Genomic DNA, 7,618 nt, shown 5'->3' on the forward strand with positions numbered 1-7,618 from the left:
CGCACGCCAGTAATTCAGGCTGACATTAGACTACTTGTTTTTCAGCAAACTCCGGGGACGCTCGTGAGTAATTCAGGCAGACAATCATGAAAAGGAATAGGCACTCGACTGTGTAGACATGTGCCAAATGAAATGGACACTCCAAAATCATATATAGCCTACCGTTGCACGTCTGACCACTGTATATCTATATAATATATCTAGTGTGTGTAAATATTAACTCATTCATCAAACCTTTGCATTGACTGAATTCATCTAGTTAAAGGCTATCAGAACTGTTGTGAAAGCTACATCTGTTCCACATCAAATATATATATATAATATATATATAATATATAAGTGTGTAAAGCGCGCACAATTGCGTGTCCTCTCACCGCGGATGCTGTGATTTGATGGTCCAGTACTCATTGTTGCCCACTCTTATAAGACCCAATAATAATAATAATAACAATAATAACTTACTGTGGGCATATATGCTATATGCTTTTTAATAAAATTACCAGAGGAGTTCGCTGAAAAACAGGTAATGTCAGCCTGAATTACTCGCGTGCGTCCCCGGTGAAAATCGCTGACATGCATGGGAAATACGGCTTCTACAGGCTCGCCATAGCTTACTGTCAGGAATCAGGGACCAGAATTCAGAATGGCGGACCGTCGTAATGGCGACATTTCGGAGTGACGGCCTGTAACCGTCATACAGAGGTTATGCCAGACTCTTTCCCTGCATTCAATGCACACATTAAAACTGGCTAGCGAGTTTTAAAGAAAAGAATTGCGGGTACTTCATGCGGAGGATACACACATGCATCCTTGAAAATTCTCTGAAGGAAGGACTCTGTTCTTGGTAGAATTTGAAAGATCCTTGACATTAGAACAGTTCTTCAGTGGATTCAATGATGTAGCCACCTTGAAATTCAGCCGTTTAAAGATCCTTCCTTGACTTTGAGAAGCACCATCAGAATCCACAGGGGAGAAGAAAGATTTAAGGTACGATTGCAGCCACACTGTTGACAAGACACACAGCAGGTGTACACGACTAGGTAAGTATGTTTTTATAGTTTTGGTAATAAGAGGCATAAACACATTCTTTTTACACTGCCTGGTGTGCCTATAGTGAAGAAAGAAGCTGGAAGCAAAATGAATATATGAATACAGTTATACAAGATCAACAGGTGGAGTTTGGTTACACCTCAGTCATTTTGAAATGTCTTTTGTCATACACATTCTCAGATTTTACTGATAACCTCTTAACCTTCCTCATTTCTAACAGGATGCAAAAAGGGAAATATTTGTGTCGAAATAAGGTAACAGTACGTTTCTGAGGGCGCTGCAACGTTGTTATGCTCCACTATATAAAAGTTCATCCCTTCTGACTGTATTCCCTGCAGCAACAGCTTGCATCCTGAAACAGGAGAAGACGTCAGCTACAGAGGTTCAATCAAACATCTCCACCAAGAGAGGTAAAAGTTACACCATAAAGGACACCAGAGATTTTTGTTAAATGTATGCAATCTTTATATGAGATATGATTTTATCAGATATGTTTCAATGTGCATACTGTAGTGCAAAGAATGGCAAACAATAAAATACTATTAATCCTAGATTTGTTAAATCTGCAAAGCATCTATGAACATATACAGTATACATTCAGTACATGAATGTTATATTAGGGGTTGAAATTAGTCAGTGGTGCTCATTAATAAAAAATATATTTTCCTCTGTAACTTCCACGTGATGTAAATAAGGTGTATATTTATTTTTGCTCTTTTTGTGTCTTTTCTGTTGAAGTTTTTTTTTATCAGGCAGTCCGACCCTGTGAGCAACAAGAGTGAAGGTAAGAACTCTGCAACTTTTGTCTGCCATAAAACTCTTCAATAAGCAGAACCTCAACTTCTAATTGTCTGTCCCCTCCTTAACAGTGGAGTCAAGGCTTTGTAGAGTTACTCTAATAGTTTCTGTAGCCTATACAGGCTTGACAAAAGAGGATCATCAGGCAGTAGATGGCCCACAAATACACTAAGGTCGTGAATGTATGGTTAAAGTTCTCTAAATACTGTTGTTGTATCAGGAAAATAAACTTGTTGATCCAAAAATTAATTATTGTCCTTTTGACATTTTTGCATTTGTAAGATTAATAATATAGGTTATCGTTAGAGTTGTACCGATACTGCCTAAAATGCAGTATCAGCCTATGACCAATCCGATACCACGTCATGCCTCACGTCATTACGCATACGCACGCTACAGGCAAACGAAACGGAAATAGAGCAGAGTTTAAAAAGCATTCTACTGTAGCCTTTAAAGTGACTTTATTACCAAATTGTGTGGCTGCACTTTAACCAGTGTCTTGATCTGTGTCAACACTGGATAATAATAATTAAAAAAAAGTTTTATGGCATTCGTTCTACTATTATGTATTTATTTCTTAATATTTTAGTTTTTAGTTTTAGGAGTTGAGACATACAACAATTCATATCCCATCCATGTTTTTTTTTACGCGCTGGTATCGGATCGGTACTTGGTATCAGGAAGGAAAAAGTGGTATCGGTACATCTCTAGTTATCGTGTTGGTATCGGTGAAAACACACAGATCATTTTCAGCTATTGTTATCTGACCTGAAATTCTATATCCATTAGAGATGCACGGATGGCGTTGAGTGCTCCCGAATCCTCGTGCACTCACCAATCATCCACCCTCCACCCACCCGACGTAATTATCTTCTGAAATTTAGAGACCTGTACCCAAACATTAAGTTATTGTATTTACATTTCCTGATTTTAATTTCTCTCTCACTGTTTTGGCATCCATGGCAAGGAGGTCTGGTGCTGGTTTGATTCAGGATTCAGCACGTGGGGCGTTGCCATGGAGGTATTATACAGGGCGTTGCCGACAGTCTGACATCTACAGTAGTTGGTCATTTTGTGCCTGACGGAAAAAACATATAAATACTTTTTTTTTTTGGAAAAGTGCTATATCAATATAGGTTATTAAATACGAATATAACTGACAAATCCACCCGCAATCCACCTGACATTAATTACAATGTTTTATTGGCCCACCCATCCGCGGATTGTGGATATCCGCAAGATTTGCATCTCTAATATTCATGCAGATCTACATAGAACTGCAGCTTTTTCTGTTGTTTCATGATTGTTGATAATTTAAGGTTCAGACAGACATGCTTATAAGAGGCAGGCAGGATTGGGTGTTATCGTGAACTCTTATCAGACTGCTTTTCAGTGAGCAACAATTTTATGTTTTGCAGGTAATAAAAATATCCAAATGAAAATAAAGTCACAGTTTCAACAGCATTGCGGGGACTTCCACAACGTCCCCATTCTCATTTCATTTCATGCGCTATGAACTTTATATGATATTTATTAAAGGGAATGATGTGTCAAGGACAAGAATTTAGGGACAAATGTTTTCCCTTTTATGTTAAAATCTCTTAATAACTTGATTTGTGTGCAGATGGCTGGTCTGTGTGGGATGGCTGTGATGCTGGCCTTCAGCATGTCCATTGGAAACAGCTTGGCTGTGGATGTGACTTGGGTTCAAAATCATGCACACATCCTGGACAAGTGAGTCAATATGCTGCTAGTTGTTGGAGGTACAAAAGAAAGTTCAGCATTCCTTAACTTTTGTGTGAATATAGATGATGAGACTGTTGTTCTTAGCAACAACCATTCAGTTTTTGCATGCAGTAAATGTGTTATTTTCACCTCGTCTAAAAATGGTGTATGTGAATATTACTGTGGTCCCAGACAGTCTTGGAATTGCATAAAGTGGGTATGTCTGGAAAACTGAGTCTCCAGAGGATCCAGTGAGCCCAACTGTATTCATGTATGATGATGTTCAGATATGTCTAGGATAATCAAAGCTTCATAAAACTTTACAACCATAAACTACAGACCTAGTTTAGGGCATTCAGAGGATGTTTGGCTTCAGGTAAACACTGTTCCTATACCACACCCTCTGCAAAGCACTTGTGCATTTTTTTGGTCACTCAATAGTCATGAGCTAAGACCACAGCAGCGGCCAACACCCGACACCGAGCGTCTTAACAGTCCTAACAAACTCAAACAGACACAGAAACACCTCGACTGTGTTAAACATGTTTATAACCCTAAGTTAACATAAGCCATTCCATGCTAACAGTTATCTCCATCCATCATCTCCATCCATCAAACTCGGTAACTATAATTATACTCTGACACAAAGTAACACTGTGTGTGTGTTTTCTTTGGCAGGCTCCTCACAGAAAACAAGCAGGTCTGTTTGGCTGTAAACTTCCCAGTGGACGACAACAAGCTCGAGGAGGAAATGAAAGAGACTCCCAAGGTGATAACAGAGTATATGAAAAATGGTATCTACAAAGGGACCAATGTGATTGCAGCAATACCTCAGGAAAAAACATCACTATCTGGAAAGACATACACTGAACATGCAGAGGCACGTGTTCTGAACAATATACAACCTTTAGTTGACAACAGTAAGGATCATATTCTGGTCCTCTATTCTTACCTTTCTCCATGTGGTCAAAAGTGTACCAGCACAGATCGTAAACACAAACACACCAATATCTTGGACAAGATTAATAACACCTTTCAGAATTCTATATGGGCAGACCATGCCTTTGTGTTTACTAAAGTATTCGATGGGTACGGTAGAACTCAATTTTCCGTAGATGATATTAAAGAGACCTTTAATAGGCTCGCAGGGACTCAAATTGGTCAGAACATATTCCGTTGTTACTTCTCACATAAAGGTCCCAGTTGCATCAACTGCTTCAACAATGGAGTACTTTCAGACGAGTGTGTTCATAACTAGGCCTAGATGTGTCAAAGCCACAACAGGGACTGTGGTAGAGTTTCCATGGAGGAGAGGAGATCTGGGGACCACAGTGATTCAGGTTCAAGTGGAATTTTAAACAAGTTATTTGCTTAAAAATGCACTTTCCTCTATAAAACTACAAGCTATGTCACTGCTGCTGAGGACCCACACACACTTCAGATGTGTTCTTTGGTCCAAACCATTCACCAGCAGAGCTTACATTTCCTTGCACACATACTGTTGAGGTGTATGGTCATTGTTTACCTGAGTGTTGACTGATCTGGGGTTGTTTCATGGAACTGATGTGAATCATGTTCTGTACTCATGGCAGTTTGGTCTGAAGAGGACAGAGACTCATATTTTCAGGAGTCTCAGTGTGGTTTTAGGTTCAGAGGCATTTTCTGCCCTGTCCAAATTAATCGAAACTGAACTAACTGAAATACAGTAGACTGTGCTTCAGAGTTTAAACAGCCACACAATAAAATGACTAACTGTATTCAATTTAAGTTTTGCTGATATAAACAAAACAACTTGACAAGATAAAAAGGGAAAATTGAGATTTGGTAGAAAAGTAGTCTGACTCCATGAAACCTTAACAGTTACTGTAACTCTGAGAATAAAGCAAAAACATATTGTACCCTATTTCAAAAGTCAAAAGTAATATTTTGCGTTGACTTGATTACATGTTAAATAATAATAACAATAATAATAATAATAATAATAGTGAATATGGATGTTTAATGTATATCAACCTCAGGATTTTCAGGACGCATGTCATTGTACTCAATACTTGTGTAAAGCATTACCAAACCCTCTGATGTTCTGCTCTTTCTGATTAAAGCCTGGCTCAGCATTGATCTGTCTGTGTGTCAGTCATTTAGAAACTCCTGCATCACAAAACTGTTTCTGATAACAGTACTAGTTTATAGCTTATGTGCTCACACCTAAAGGGAGGTGTGCTACTACAGTATGAGACTTTTCAGGGGTAAAAAGAAGCAACAAAGAAACAGGTGTAGTTGATTTAACAAGATTATTTTGAAGGTTGTAGGTTGTGGTGCTGTTGTTTCACTGCATTATACAGAGAGCTGTCTCTGTTATTTATGCTACCCTCACTGTATAATTATAGAGAGTAGTGATCAGCTTTCACAGTCATGCATTTTATAATGAAGATAACTTGATGAATTTTTAGAAACAAACACATTTCCTTCTTACATTTCTACTGCACTGACATTTGATAAATACCTTTTAAAAAGGTGTTTGTCTGTTCTTCTTCACAGGCAATGAAAACCACACTGCCCTTTGTTCTCCATTTTGTCAAAAATTACCATCTTCAATCTGCAAGTCACGATGAAGCAACAGACTTGGTTTTAATCTCTAACATGCAGGACACTTCCTGACAAAGGCAGCACAAGCTCTCTAAGGGCCTTTTTTCAAATGTTCCTACTCAATGCCAGGGCATTATTAGTTACACGCAGGGCATTATTAGTTACACAACCTACTGTATCTGCAGCCTTTTATCCTTCCATACCAGCAACTATTGCACTCATTCTACAAAACAGGTTCATTTAACTGTCCCCTGTGTACGCACAGATATAAAACTGCTTTCTCTTCTCATCCACCCTGGGCATGAAATGAGCTCCAAAATGTTGTCACCTTACAAGCACTCCCAGCCTTAAGCACTTTTTGAAGCTTTTTAAAAACTGTCCTGACAGAAACATGTTGCCGCTTTATATAGTCCTTGACCTAGGTGGTTTGTGTATGAACGTCACTGGCATGACCTGTTTACCTCTCTTCTCTCATTATTTCCCCTTGTTTTGCTTTTCTGTAGTGTGTGTGTTTTACTGTGTAACATAGTTAATGTTTTTAAATGAAACTGATTATTCTGATTGTGCTGCCGTCTTGACTAGGACCCCCTGGAAGAAGAGATCTTGTGTATCAATGGGACTTCCCTTCAAAAAGACATTTACTAAAATAGTCAAAATAAATAACGACAAAATACATTTTAAAGTAAATGTGTGCCTTTAAAAATGTCTTTCTCAGTCAGTGGTAAGACCTACTTGTCAGTTGGGGTCGACAACTATTGGGCAGATAACCATCAATTTTGCTGTGTGTAACACGTCTGAAGAGGATGATCCTTCTGATTTTGATTTCTCTTCTAGCGCCACCTTCAGGGCAAAAGTCTCCTTGTGTACAAGAAAGGAGAAATTACACACTCAAACATCTCATGGTGGTTCTCAAAGTCGAGGATGCTTCGTGTCATACGGGGGGGTCATTCGCCATTCCGGAGGGTCGACATTCTGAAAATTCATTTCCATTATTCGGAGTGGCGGCCCTTCCTCTTTTTTTTTCAAAGGGTCTGCCATTCCGAATTCTGTTCCTTGAGTCCGGACAGTAGCCGTATTTCCCATGCATTTCAGCGATTTTCACTGGGGACGCACGCCAGTAATTCAGGCTGACATTAGACTACTTGTTTTTCAGCAAACTCCGGGGACGCTCGTGAGTAATTCAGGCAGACAATCATGAAAAGGAATAGGCACTCGACTGTGTAGACATGTGCCAAATGAAATGGACACTCCAAAATCATATATAGCCTACCGTTGCACGTCTGACCACTGTATATCTATATAATATATCTAGTGTGTGTAAATATTAACTCATTCATCAAACCTTTGCATTGACTGAATTCATCTAGTTAAAGGCTATCAGAACTGTTGTGAAAGCTACATCTGTTCCACATCAAATATATATATATAATATATATATAATATATAAGTGTGTAAAGCG

At 38.8% G+C, this 7,618-nt stretch overlaps 1 long non-coding RNA gene across 1 annotated transcript; it reads left to right on the forward strand.

The window, feature by feature from the left end:
* Nucleotides 1-1,320: 1,320 nt before the first annotated feature.
* On the forward strand, nt 1,321-5,691 carry LOC144462522 (uncharacterized). The gene is made up of 4 exons (XR_013490798.1): nt 1,321-1,460; nt 1,789-1,834; nt 3,473-3,582; nt 4,252-5,691. It is a non-coding gene; the product is annotated as an uncharacterized LOC144462522 (long non-coding RNA).
* Nucleotides 5,692-7,618: the final 1,927 nt, after the last annotated feature.

This window comes from Epinephelus lanceolatus, chromosome 3 (assembly GCF_041903045.1).
Source record: "Epinephelus lanceolatus isolate andai-2023 chromosome 3, ASM4190304v1, whole genome shotgun sequence".
Taxonomy (NCBI): domain Eukaryota; kingdom Metazoa; phylum Chordata; class Actinopteri; order Perciformes; family Serranidae; genus Epinephelus; species Epinephelus lanceolatus.